This window comes from Schistocerca piceifrons, chromosome 2 (assembly GCF_021461385.2).
Source record: "Schistocerca piceifrons isolate TAMUIC-IGC-003096 chromosome 2, iqSchPice1.1, whole genome shotgun sequence".
NCBI classification, from domain to species: Eukaryota; Metazoa; Arthropoda; class Insecta; order Orthoptera; family Acrididae; genus Schistocerca; species Schistocerca piceifrons.
The window spans coordinates 504,329,758-504,343,971 of NC_060139.1; the positions used below are offsets into that span (position 1 = coordinate 504,329,758).

General features: G+C 43.0%; 1 protein-coding gene across 1 annotated transcript in view; it reads right to left on the reverse strand.

The window, feature by feature from the left end:
- Positions 1–14,214, reverse strand: part of LOC124776891 — a 330,314-nt gene that overhangs the window by 155,790 nt on the left and 160,310 nt on the right. The gene's annotated exons all lie outside the window — the stretch shown is intronic.

The following is a 14,214-nucleotide window of genomic DNA, read 5'->3' on the forward strand; positions in this document are numbered from 1 at the left end:
GTAGCCCCAAGGGAGGTAGAGAGCAACAGCAATTCGACTGCTAAATGAAGAGGAGAGAGTGGTTTGGTGGAAAGAGTACAGTGAAGACCTCTGTGAAGGGGAGGACTTGTCTGATGATGTGATAGAAAAAGAAACTGGAGTCAGTTTGGAAGACGTTGAGGATATCGTATTAGACAGAATTTAAAATAGCTCCTGAAGACTTGGGATCAAATAAAGCAGAAGGGATATACAACATTCCATTGGTAGTCTTACAATCATTGGGGGAAGTGGCAATCAAACAACTACTCAAGTTGGTGTGTAGAATTTGTGGAGACTGATGGTATACCATTAGAGTATTGATGAAATATAATCCACACAATTCTGAGGATAGCAAAGGCTGATAAGTGTGAGAACTACTGCACAATCAGACTAACTGTTCACACATCTAAGATGCTGTCAAGAATAATATATAGAAGAATGGAAAATAAAACTGAGGATCTGTTTTATGATGATCAGTTTGACTTTGGCAGAGGTAAATGCACTAGTGAGGTTGTTCTGACTTTGCATTTGACAATGGAAGCATGACTGAAGAAAAATTAAGACACACTCATAGGATTTGTAACCTAGGAAAAGCACTTGACAATGTAACATGAGGCAAAATGTTAGAAATTCTGAAAAAAAATTTAAAAAATAGGAGTAAGTTATAGCCTACAAGAAAAGACAGGATATCTGTGTGTGTGTGTGTGTGTGTGTGTAGAAAGAACCAAGAAGGAACAATAAGATCAGATGACCAAAAGTGAAGTACTTAGATTAAAAAGGATGTAAGACAGGGATGCAGCCTTTCATTCCTCCTGTTCAATTTATACATCAAAGAAGCAATGACAGAAATAAAACACAGGTTCGAGGGTGGGATTAAAATTCAGTGTGAAATTATGTCAATGACAAGATTCACTGATGACATCGCTATCCTCAGTGAAACTGAGGAAGAATTACAGGATCTGTTGAATGGAATGAACTGTCTAATGAGTAAGGATTAAGAATAAACTGGAAACATATCAAAGTAATGAGAAGCAGCAGAAATGAGAGTACCAAGAAACTTAGCATCAAAACTGGTGATCATGAGGTAGATGAAGTTTAAAAATTCTGCTACCTTGGAAGCAAAATAACCCACAATGGGTCAAATAAGGAGGACTTAAAAAGCAGACTATCACAGGCAAAATGGGCATTCCTGGCCAAGAGAAGTCTACTGGTACCAAATATAGGCTTTAATCTGAGGAGGAAATTTCTGAGAACGTACATTTGGATCATAGCATTGTATAGTAGTGAATCGTGGACAGTGGGAAAACTGGAACAGAAGAGAATTGATGCATTTCAGATGTACTGCTACAGAAGAATGCTTGGAAACTAGTGGACTGATAAAATAAGGTATGAGGAGATTCTCCACAGAATTGGTGAAGAAAGGAACATAGGGAAAACACTGACAAGAACAAGAAATAGGATGTGATTTGAGACTTTCTCGGCGTATTCCATTCGTGAAATCTTCTCGGGTGATCAGCCGAGTAAAGGCGTCGTCTTCTCGCAACGTTTCGAAGGGTTTTGTACCCATCATCTTCAAGCGAAGTGTCGAGATGCTGTGTTGCGCGGTCCTATAAAGGCTCCTGGACCAGTGACTGATTCCAGGCGCCGACCAATCAGGTACCTGCGGAATCGGCCGCCGCGCCAGTGGTGGGGGGTTCGCGGCGCGGACCGGGCGTCGAGTCCCTGCCGGTTCCTAATACGTCTGTGGCCGCTACCGTCTTCGTGCCGGAGCGTTCTCTTCTAATTTTAGTTATTGCGGGATTCCAAGCTGTACTGAGTTGGAAACCAGTGTCTCGATTGATCAGGTTGCTGTTCAACCAAATTTCTACAGCCTCTTTGAAAACTGAATCCCAAAATCCTTTAGCGTCACACAGCCTCTTCGTACCCTCAAAGAGGAAGGTGTGTCCTCCGTTAAGGCTATGTTCCGCTACCGCCGATTTTTCTGTCTGACCAAGGCGTACATTTCTAATGTGTTCCGAGCGCCTCTGCGTGATGCAGCGCTGCGTTTGTCCGATGTATTTCGTACCACATTCACATTCAATACTGTATACGCCCGGAGTCTGCAGTCCTAGGTGGTCTTTGACTGAGCCAAGTATGTCCTTAATTTTACTTGGGGCATGAAAAATTGTCTTGATGTTGTGTTTCTCCAGAATGCGGGCAATCTTGGCTGTTGGCGGTCCCGCGTATGGTAGAAATGCCAGGCATCTGGCCTCATCTTCTTCTTCTGGTGTGTCTACCTTCCTGCTCTTGTGTAGGGCGCGCGAGATTTGCGTCTCATTATAACCATTGATGCGGAAGGTCTTCCTTAGGTGTTGTAACTCTGCAGGTAGGCTGTCATCATCACAGATAGACTTGGCCCTGTGCACAAGTGTGTTAAGCACTGAGTTGCGTTGTGCTGGGTGGTGGCAACTCTGTGCATGAAGGTATAAATCCGTATGTGTCTTCTTCCTATACACAGCGTGACCCAAGGTGCCATCAGGGTGCCTCTTGATTAGAATGTCAAGGAAGGGCAAGCTTCCGTTTTCTTCCACCTCCATGGTGAATTGTATGTTGCTGTGTATGCTGTTGAGATGTCGCAGGAAGTCTTGCAGGTTCTCTCTGCCATGTGGCCACACGATAAAAGTGTCATCCACATATCTGTAAAAGGCTTTCGGTTTCAATGGGGCGGTGTCCAGGGCTATGTCTTCAAAGTGCTCCATGTAAAGATTAGCGATGCCTGGAGCTAAGGGGGACCCCATGGCTACACCATCCACTTGTTCATAAAATTTGCCTCCACACTTGAAGTAGGTGTTTGTTAACACATGACGGAACAGCTTTATTGTGTCCTCACTAAAGCGTGTTTCGAGCAGCGCTAGGGAGTCTTCCAGCGGTACTCGTGTGAAGAGTGAGGTGACGTCAAAGCTGACAAGAAGATCTTCTTTATCCAGGCGAAAGCCTTGTAGTACCTTCACAAACTCCGCCGAGTTCTTGACATGGTGCTCACAGTGACCCACGATCGGTTTGAGCAGTTGTGCTAGGTGCTTGGCTAAACCATATGTCGGTGAGTTGATGGTGCTCACTATGGGTCGCAATGGAACTCCGTCTTTGTGGATCTTAGGGAGCCCATATAGCCGTGGTGGTGCCGGTGCTCTGGGGTACAGCTTCCTGATGACGTCCTTTTCCAGTCCAGAGTCATTGAGCAAGGCGATGGTCTTGCGAGTCACGGAAGCTGTCGTGTCCTTGTCCAGTTGCTTGTAGGCAGTATCTTGTAGCAGTGAGTTTATCTTCTGCCAATAATCTTCTTTCCTCAGTATCACCGTGGCATTGCCTTTGTCAGCAGCTAGAACGACAGTGTCCTCATCCTCACGTAGGGCCTTAAGAGCCTTCCATTCAGCAGAAGTTATGTTGTTCTTGGGCATTTTTGCCTTCACCAGGACCCTGCACGTCTCTCTCCTAACTTCCTCAGCTGCCTCCGTAGGGAGGCCGCGCACGGCTTGCTCGATGCTGCTGATAATGTCTCGCTTAGGTAGTGTCCTGGGTACTGGAGCAAAGTTAAGTCCTCTCGACAGCACTGATATTGTGGTTTCGTCCAGTTCTTTGCCTGCCAGATTGATGACAGTCTTGGCATTGGTTGTGTGATCGGCATGTTGCCGGGCTCCAGACAGTCTGGTGAACTTGTCACATTGTTTTTCCGTGGCTTTTCTCTTGTGGATCTCACTGCTTGCATATGTGTTTCCATCGATCCACTCCCATGTGTGTGGTGTGTCGAGATAAAGAAGTGTTGCCGAAATTTGCCAACTTGCGACACCCTGTTAGCACGACAAGATCCAGACGCATACTACAACGAGCCGGTGCGGCCCTGGTGCGCGAACACATACGGGTCACCAGGCAGGAGTTAGATAAGAACGCAAGGATGCTGCTTACGCAACACCTTCGATTGGCATCCTATCTCCCACCACACACATGGGAGTGGATCGATGGAAACACATATGCAAGCAGTGAGATCCACAAGAGAAAAGCCACGGAAAAACAATGTGGCAAGTTCACCAGACTGTCTGGAGCCCGGCAACATGCCGACCACACAACCAATGCCAAGACTGTCATCAATCTGGCAGGCAAAGAACTGGACGAGACCACAATATCAGTGCCTTCGAGAGGACTTAACTTTGCTCCAGTACCCAGGACACTACCTAAGCGAGACATTATCAGCAGCATCGAGCAAGCCGTGCGCGGCTTCCCTACGGAGGCAGCTGAGGAAGTTAGGAGAGAGACGTGCAGGGTCCTGGTGAAGGCAAAAATGCCCAAGAACAACATAACTTCTGCTGAATGGAAGGCTCTTAAGGCCCTACGTGAGGATGAGGACACTGTCGTTCTAGCTGCTGACAAAGGCAATGCCACGGTGATACTGAGGAAAGAAGATTATTGGCAGAAGATAAACTCACTGCTACAAGATACTGCCTATAAGCAACTGGACAAGGACACGACAGCTTCCGTGACTCGCAAGACCATCGCCTTGCTCAATGACTCTGGACTGGAAAAGGACGTCATCAGGAAGCTGTACCCCAGAGCACCGGCACCACCACGGCTATATGGGCTCCCTAAGATCCACAAAGACGGAGTTCCATTGCGACCCATAGTGAGCACCATCAACTCACCGACATATGGTTTAGCCAAGCACCTAGCACAACTGCTCAAACCGATCGTGGGTCACTGTGAGCACCATGTCAAGAACTCGGCGGAGTTTGTGAAGGTACTACAAGGCTTTCGCCTGGATAAAGAAGATCTTCTTGTCAGCTTTGACGTCACCTCACTCTTCACACGAGTACCGCTGGAAGACTCCCTAGCGCTGCTCGAAACACGCTTTAGTGAGGACACTTTGAAGACATAGCCCTGGACACCGCCCCATTGAAACCGAAAGCCTTTTACAGATATGTGGATGACACTTTTGTCGTGTGGCCACATGGCAGAGAGAACCTGCAAGACTTCCTGCGACATCTCAACAGCATACACAGCAACATACAATTCACCATGGAGGTGGAAGAAAACGGAAGCTTGCCCTTCCTTGACATTCTAATCAAGAGGCACCCTGATGGCACCTTGGGTCACGCTGTGTATAGGAAGAAGACACATACGGATTTATACCTTCATGCACAGAGTTGCCACCACTCAGCACAACGCAACTCAGTGCTTAACACACTTGTGCACAGGGCCAAGTCTATCTGTGATGATGACAGCCTACCTGCAGAGTTACAACACCTAAGGAAGACCTTCCGCAGCAACGGTTATAATGAGATGCAAATCTCGCGCGCCCTACTCAAGAGCAGGAAGGTAGACACACCAGAAGAAGAAGATGAGACCAGATGCCTGGCATTTCTACCATACGCGGGACCGCCAACAGCCAAGATTGCCCGCATTCTGGAGAAACACAACATCAAGACAATTTTTCATGCCCCAAGTAAAATTAAGGACATACTTGGCTCAGTCAAAGACCACCTAGGACTGCAGACTCCGGGCGTATACAGTATTGAATGTGAATGTGGTACGAAATACATCGGACAAACGCAGCGCTGCATCACGCAGAGGCGCTCGGAACACATTAGAAATGTACGCCTTGGTCAGACAGAAAAATCGGCGGTAGCGGAACATAGCCTTAACGAAGGACACACCTTCCTCTTCGAGGGTACGAAGAAGCTGTGTGACGCTAAAGGTTTTTGGGATTCAGTTTTCAAAGAGGCTGTAGAAATTTGGTTGAACAGCAACCTGATCAATCGAGACACTGGTTTCCAACTCAGTACAGCTTGGAATCCCGCAATAACTAAAATTAGAAGAGAACGCTCCGGCACGAAGACGGTAGCGGCCACAGACGTATTAGGAACCGGCAGGGACTCGACGCCCGGTCCGCGCCGCGAACCCCCCACCACTGGCGCGGCGGCCGATTCCGCAGGTACCTGATTGGTCGGCGCCTGGAATCAGTCACTGGTCCAGGAGCCTTTATAGGACCGCGCAACACAGCATCTCGACACTTCGTTTGAAGATGATGGGTACGAAACCCTTCAAAACGTTGCGAGAAGACGACGCCTTTACTCGGCTGATCACCCGAGAAGATTTAACGAAAGAAATAGGATAATAGTACATGTGTTAAGACATCAGGTAATAATCTCCATGGCACTAGAGGGAGCTACAGATGGCAAAAAGTGCAGGAGAAGACTGAGGCGGGAATACATCCAGTAAATAATTGGGGATGTAGGACTGAGATGAAGAAGCTGGTGCAGGTGATGTATTCAATCCAGTCAGAAGACTGATGACTCAAGAGAGAAAGTAGTCAGTGATATCTTCCATGGATTTTCTTCAGTTTGTGATAACATGCTGTAATACACCATATACAGCTTTTGGGTAGTTACCAACAAATTACCTGGCAATCAAAAACTGACCCCTCAACAAAACTAGAATATCTATATACACTGAAAATTGGAACGCACAAGACTGAAGCAGAGAACAACAGGCATAAGAGGTTGGGTAAAACATTGAGAGTTGTCAGACAATGCTACAGTTTTGTGGTATTCCTGGTATCACTGTGTGGTCTTTCTCATTTATTGGGGACATCAGAGCAAGTTTTTGGCATCCAGTGGAAGTGGGTTTTGTCCAGCCTGGAGATGATGAGTTGAGCTTTCTGTAATCCATCTAAGTGGTATGTGGCCAGAGTGTACAATGAATCAGTAAAACTTTGTGATCAATGTAGTTGCCTTTTCAATATGGAAAGTCTGAAAGGCTTTCAACATACTTGTACATTACTGTGTGTGGTGATGGAATTCTGATCAATTATTTTCTGGTTTTCCAGGAAAGCAATGCAGTTCACTAAGTATGCTCACACTCAGTAGGAAGAGGCTTCAAATTAGAGTATGAATAATGAGCCATCTGAAACTTGAGTTTCTCCCACATATAAAATTTTCAAATAACTTACAGGAATGCTGCCTGTTGACATCTTCAACAACCATGAAGATGAACACGCCATCCATTTCAAGGCACAAATGCAACAAGAAAGGACTGTCCAAGGAAATTTAAACTCATGGTAGATGGAGCTATGCCAACTGAGAACCATAACATGGCATATGCAGAATACACAACAGCAACCATAAACAACCAGTGCCACCACACAACCAAAGATGACTAACATTAGAAGTTATCAATAGTGAATGTTAATTACCAACGGGCATCCACAGCTCTCTGTCTATTCATTAGTGCCGCTGTCTCTCGATCATGGAGCCCCAGCTTTGATTGCTGGCTTGGTCGCAGAATTTCTTCACTTGAGACTTAGGGTTTGTACCAGTCAAATAATTTCATATCATTGTCACTGAAGCACAAGTCACCGAAGTAGTGTTACACGGAAAGAATTGCACAGGTGGCCCAACAACCCCAAACAGGATTGTCTGGCCCATAATACCATGCATTCATTTCATTTTAAGCAATGCATGAGCAATTATCATTAATTCGGTCCCTTTGCCGATTGAATGGTGAGAGAGCAGGATTCCAAGCTGAATTAAGCAAAAAGGTCACTTGCTGATTTAATCTCAATGGCTTCCTAAATAATTACTGGAAGGACATGCCAGAATCTCTGTGTTTGTATTTATAGCATATAAGAAGACTGCTTTGCATTCACACAGAGTGGTTCCTTATATTGTTATCTTACCATCCAACAAGAACAATGCTGTGGTTGTGTTGGATAAAGAGGATTATGTTCCCCAAGTTTTACCAGCTGTCAGTGGTGTTTTCATTCATCATGTGATGTTTATGTTCTGTACAGTGGTATCTGGTGAAGTCAGCCAGTCAACATGCTATGGAAAGATTTCAACTTTGCAACAGCAATTTGCTCACCTGCTGTAAGCATGTGTGATGCTTATCACAAACAATTTTTATGCAAGTCACTCATAGTTGCTAAAGTCATGATGGATGAGAACACTACCGACAACTGGTAAAACTTGATTTTAATTGACCATACTACTGGTTTCATAGTTTACAGCTGCATCTTCAGGTGCACCCTACATATTTGAGAATTGAGGTACAATTATAAACTATATTGGAAATCTGTGCTATTATATGAAGATTATTTGAAGACTTGTACTCACAGAAATTATTACATTAATCTACCATAGATGAACCCAACAGTCTTCATCAAAGTATTGCCATTCAGAGAATATTGTCAATATTTTTTTTAAAAACTAGACAAACAAAAGCTACTTGGAAAGCCGGTCCACGTAACAGCCTCTACTAATGCTGCCAGGTAGATCTTACCAATATACTGGCCATTCATTGCCTCTGTGAGAGAAAGAAACAATGGCGCTTTCTTATCATCTCAAACAACATCTGGAAGGCACAGCTTGTAAGAGTAGGTCCTGTCTTTACCAGCCACCAGGAAACACTGACTATGCACGTCAATAATATCTGTCACTTGGACACTGCAGCAATGTACATGTCACTAGGAGCACTGGTTCACTCCCTTGCAAAACAGTTAAATGTACACCAGTCAAAGTTTGCCAGAATATTATGATGCCTTAAATCCAACTGACTATTAAATGTGTTTTGTACACACTCTTTTTTTTTGTCTAAAATTTTTCACTTCCTCCAGTAGATTCAATTTCTGGCCTTTTTCTTTTCTATGGAGGATTACAAGATTTTCACCAAGACTTGTGTCCGCCCCCAGTAACTAAGTCATCAGCATGACAGAATGTCATTCCTAAGGGCCCGGGTTCGATTCCCGGCTGGGTCAGAGATTTTCTCCGCTCAGGGATTGGATGTTGTGTTGTCCTAATCATCTATTACTACCAACCTGTTTATGGAGGATTTTGAGGAAAATGCCCTGGAGTTGGTAGCACAGATATGAGTATGCTTTGTATACATGTAAATGATAATCTTGTTTGGCCGCATGTAAGTGAGAATGTAAACAGATTTTTAGACTATATGAAATCAATCTGTCCAAATAATCTCTCCACTATGGAGCAGGAAAAAGGCTGGCTGCCTTTCCTTTCTTGACTTGTTGGTCAGGAGGAAAGCTGGTGGATGTTGGCACATAACATTTATAGAAAGCCAAGTCAAACTCATTTGTTTCTTTAGGCAGAAAGTTGTCCTCATTCAGCACTGTGTGAAGGGGCACTTCCTACCTTGATTCAAAGGCCTACATCCCAGACCTTGACAGTTTGTTAGCTGAGTAAGCTCACGCTGTTACTTTTCACCAGAATGGTTACAGTGAATGATAGATCATACACTTGTTGTGCTACTGATCAACCATGAGTTGATTGAGTGGACCAAAGTCTACTGCCTTTTTTGTTTTATGCAGGCAGTATTTCCAACAGTATTGGTCATACAACGCAAAAACAGAGTGAAAAGTATGTTTCTCGAGTACCACCTAAGGTTAGGACCCTTTTAGAGTCTGTTTACCACATCCATTGAAGTTATGGCATGCTATAGATCAATTAGACCATCAGGACCATGGAGGACTGGTGTATAGAATATAAACGTCACACACACACACTTACAACAAGTGAGTAAATCTGGTGTTGTAGAACATTGCCTTGGCCATGGTCATTCTGGTGAATGTAACAATATTCCCACATGAATTTTCATCTATTGGGGTAGTATTATTAAGTAAGCAGTTGAGGTTAAATTAGAACTAACCTTCTAATTAGAGACAGAGGTTTTTCCTTAGATTATGCTTGGAATCTTGCTCCGTTCCTGGTCAAACAACAGAGAGATAGAGTTAATGCTGTTTATAGGAGGCCAAGTCACACTGTTCGTAATTAAAATTCACTATCGAAACTTCTGACATTGGTCATCTTTGGTTGTGTAGTGGCCCTAGTTGTTTACCTGTGTGTGTGTGTGTGTGTGTGTGTGTGTGTGTGTTGTCTTTTTGAATACGGAATAGCGCTCTCATGATTCATTTGTGACAAGCGATGTTCACCTGTCAAAATATTGGCAGTTATTGAAGATGTCCCCTCCACGTGAACCATGGACCTTGCCGCTGAGGGAGATTGTTGCACGCCTCAGCGATACAGATAGCTGTACTGCAGGTGCAACCACAATGGAGGGGTATGTGTTGAGAGGCCAGACAAACGGTCATTCCTGAAGAGGGACAGCAGCATTTCCAGCAGGGGCAACAGTCTGGATGATTGACTGATCTGGCCCTGTGAAATCAACCAAATAGCCTTGCTGTGCTGGTACTGCGAATGGCTGAAAGCACGGGAAAACCAGAGCCATAATTTTTCACGAGGGTGTGCAGCTCTACTGTATTGTTAAATGATGATGCCACCCTCTTGGGTAAAATATTCTCGAGGTAAAATAGTCCCCCTTTCGGATCTCTGGGCAGGGACTACTCAGGAGGATGTCGTTATCGGGAGAAACAAAACTGTGGAATGTCAATTCCCTTAATCAGGCCCCTAGTTTAGAAAATTTAAAAAGTGGAATGAATAGGTTAAAGTTAGATATAGTGGGAATTAGTGAAGTTCCATGGTAGGAGGAACAGGACTTCTGGTAAGGTGAATACAAGGTTGTAAATACAAAATCAAATACGAGTAATGCAGAAGTGGGTTTAATAATGAATAACAAAATAGGAACATGGGTAAGCTACTATGAAAAGCATAGTGAATGCATTCTTGTAGCCAAGGCAGACACAAAGCCCACACCCATCACAGTAGTACAAGCTTATATGCCAACTGACTCCGCAGATGAGGAGATTGAGGAAATGTATCATAAAAGAAATTTTTCAGTATTTCAGGGAGATGAAAATTTAATAGTCATGTGGACTCTGGACACAATTTATTGGCTTTTAACTGCAGATTAAAACTGAAGAAACCGCAAATAGGTGGGAATTTAAGGAGATGAGACCTGGATAAACTTAAAGAACCAGAGGTTGTAGAGTGTTTCAGGGGGAAGGGAATACAGTAGAAGAAGAATGCATAGCTTTGAGAGACAAAATAGTGAAGATAGCAGAGGGCCAAGTAGGTAAAAAGAAAAGGCCTAGTAGAAATTCTTGGGTAACACAAGGGATATTGCATTTAATTAAAGTAAGGAGAAAATATAAAAATTGAATAAATGAGGCAATCAAAAGGGAATACAAATGTCTAAAAAGTGAGATCGACAGGAAGTGCAAAATGGCTAAGCAGAAATGGCTAGAGGACAAATGTAAGGATGTAGACTCATATCAGCAGGCGTAAGATAGATACTGCCTACAGGAAAATTAAAGAGCCCTTTGGAGCAAAGAGAACCACCTGCATGAATATCAAGAGCTCAGATGGAAAACCAGTCCTAAGCAAAGAAGGGAAAACAGAAAGGTGGAAGGAGTATATAGGGGGTCTATACAAGGGAGATGTACTTGTGGGCAATGTTATGGAAATGGAAGAGAATGTAGATGAAGATGAGTTGGGATATATGACACTGCATGAAGCACTTGACAAAGCACTGAAAGACTTAGATCGAAACATGGCCCCAGGAATAGACAACATTCTGTTAGAGCTACTGATAGCCTTGAGACAGCCAGCCATGACAAAACACTTCCACCTGGGGAGCAAGATGTATGAGACAGGCAAAATACCTGCAGACTTCAAGAAGAATACAGTAATTCCAATTCCAAAGAAAGCAGGTGCTGCAGGTGTGAAAATTACCGAACTATCAGTTTAATAAATCATGGTTGCAAAATATTAACATGAATCCTTTACAGAAGAATGGAAAAACTGGTAGGAGCTGACCTCTGGGAAGATTGGCTTGGATTCCAGAGAACTGTAGAAACACTTAAGAAGAAGCTTTTGACAATGCTGACTGGAATACTCTCAAATTCTAAAGGTGGCAGCGGTAAAACACACGGAGCGAAAGGCTATTTACAATTTTTTCAGAAACCAGATGGCAGTTACAAGAGTCGAGGGGATGAAAGGGATGCAGTGGTTGAGAGGGGAGTGAGACAGGGTTGTAGCTCATCCCCGATGTTGTTCCATCTGTATACTGAGCAAGCAGTAAAGGAAACAAAAGAGAAATTTGGAGTAGAAATTAAAGTCCAGAGAGAAGAAATAAAAACTCTGAGTTTCACCGATGACATTGTCATTCTGTCAGAGACAGCAAAGGCTTGGAACAGCAGTTGAATGGAATGGACAGTGTCTTGAAAGGGCAATATAAGACAAAAATTAACAAAAGCAAAATGAAGATAATGGAATGTAGTCAAATTAAATCAGGTGATGCTGAGGGAATTAGATTAGGAAATGAGACACTTAAAGTAATAGATGAGTTTTGTACTGATGGTAGTCCAAGTAGAGAGGATCTAAAATATAGACTGGTAATGGCAAGAAAAGAGTTCCTGAAGAAGAGAAATTTGTTAACATTGAATACAGTACTTGTATGGAGTGTAGCCATGTACAGAAGTGAAACATGAACGATAAACAGTTTAGACAAGAAGAGAATAGAAGCTTTTGAGATGTGGTGCTACAGAGGAAATGAGAAATTTGTGGTACAACCTGACTAGAAGAAGGGATTGGTTGGTAGGACACATTCTGAGGCATAAAGGAATCACCAATTTAGTACTGGAGGGAAGTGTGGGGGGTCAAATTCATAGAGGGAGACCAAGAGAATACAGTAAGCAGTTTCAGGAGGTTATAGGCTGCAGTAGTTTTCCAGTAGCTACTCAGAGATGAAATGGCTTGCACAGGACAGAGTAACATTGAGTGCTGCATCAAACCAATATTTCACTGAAAACCACAAAAACAACATTGAAGGTGTCACTCAGTTGTATGCCTATAAGTTTTCTGAACAATCAAGTGGTTGGAGTTGTTACTTAATGAAAGTAATGGACTTGCTGAGGTGTAAATGAAATTGGTAAAGTACAATTTTTTTCTGTGTAAAATTGAAGTGTGATGTTTTCACTTGACTTTTTACCTACTGCTTTGAACTGTTATCATATTTTGTAGACATTACTTGCACAAATTGTTACAAGGTAGCTGGAGACAATGTAGTGGCTGATAGCAGTGTATGTACTGCAGAACAATGGTAGATCTAAGAATCTTTCTGAATGCAGTTTGGTTTATATTGAGCAATTACTTATTTTGGAGTAGTGACAAATTTAGCCCTCTCTTATGGGTCAACATTACCTGATGAGCCTTATTTACATGGTTTTTAATCATGAAGCAGTGCAAAAAAATTGGTTCGGATTTGCCAACAAATTTTTTATGTCTATATTTGATGACAAACTACTGTTTCAAATATTGAAATTTATTCTTGAAATTCAACTTAACTGTGATTTAATAATCTACGAGAGGTAATAGATAGGTGTGTGACACATGGAAGTTTGAGTCCATCCTGGGAGCATGCTCGGATAGCCTGAATGGTAACGAAACTGGTCGCAATAAGCAGGAAATCCAGATTTGAGTACCGGTCTCGCACAGATTTTCGTATGTTGCTCTAGGTAGTACATCTACACCTAATACAGTTGAATCACAAGAACAAACTTCAATAAATTTTTGGTAGTTAAATCTTGTAGCAATGTTGCATAATTGGGCTCACATCCTGCATGTTATTCAGGCTGTTGTCAAAAGTGAGAATTCTTGTGATGCCACAAATGGGACAAATGAATGTTTCAATATTTTTTTTAAGTGAACATTTTACAAAAGTTAAGTTATGTGGACCAAAAGGCAAAAACAGAAAAATGTGCAAAGGTATGAGTCACATACCTGCAATTTGTGTCAATAAAATGATACTGTATCTGCATGGATAAACAACTGCAAATGTTGTGACAACAGCTGTGTAAAACACAGTATGACGTGCAGAGTAGTAGGAAAGAGAATAATGGAAAATCCTGGATGGAGCAGTATGTAAAATTAAGGAAAGGCGACCACTCAACTATACTAGACTGATGTATGGAGCACAGAAAAACATGACAGAATGTAGCACTCACACTAGCTTTCGAGCACTAACTCTTTTTCCTACAAAAGTACACACATTCACACACACAACTGCACAGATACCCAAATGCACACTCCCTTGGCCATGGCAAGATGATTATATGATTACTGGTACTTGATTACTCAAAGCAGTTGCCTGAGCTGATGGATGTGTGGAGGAGGTAGGAAAGATCACTAGGATGAGGTACACGGAAAAAGGCAGGTCTTTGGACAAATGACCCCATGGCCACACAACAAGAGAAAGAGA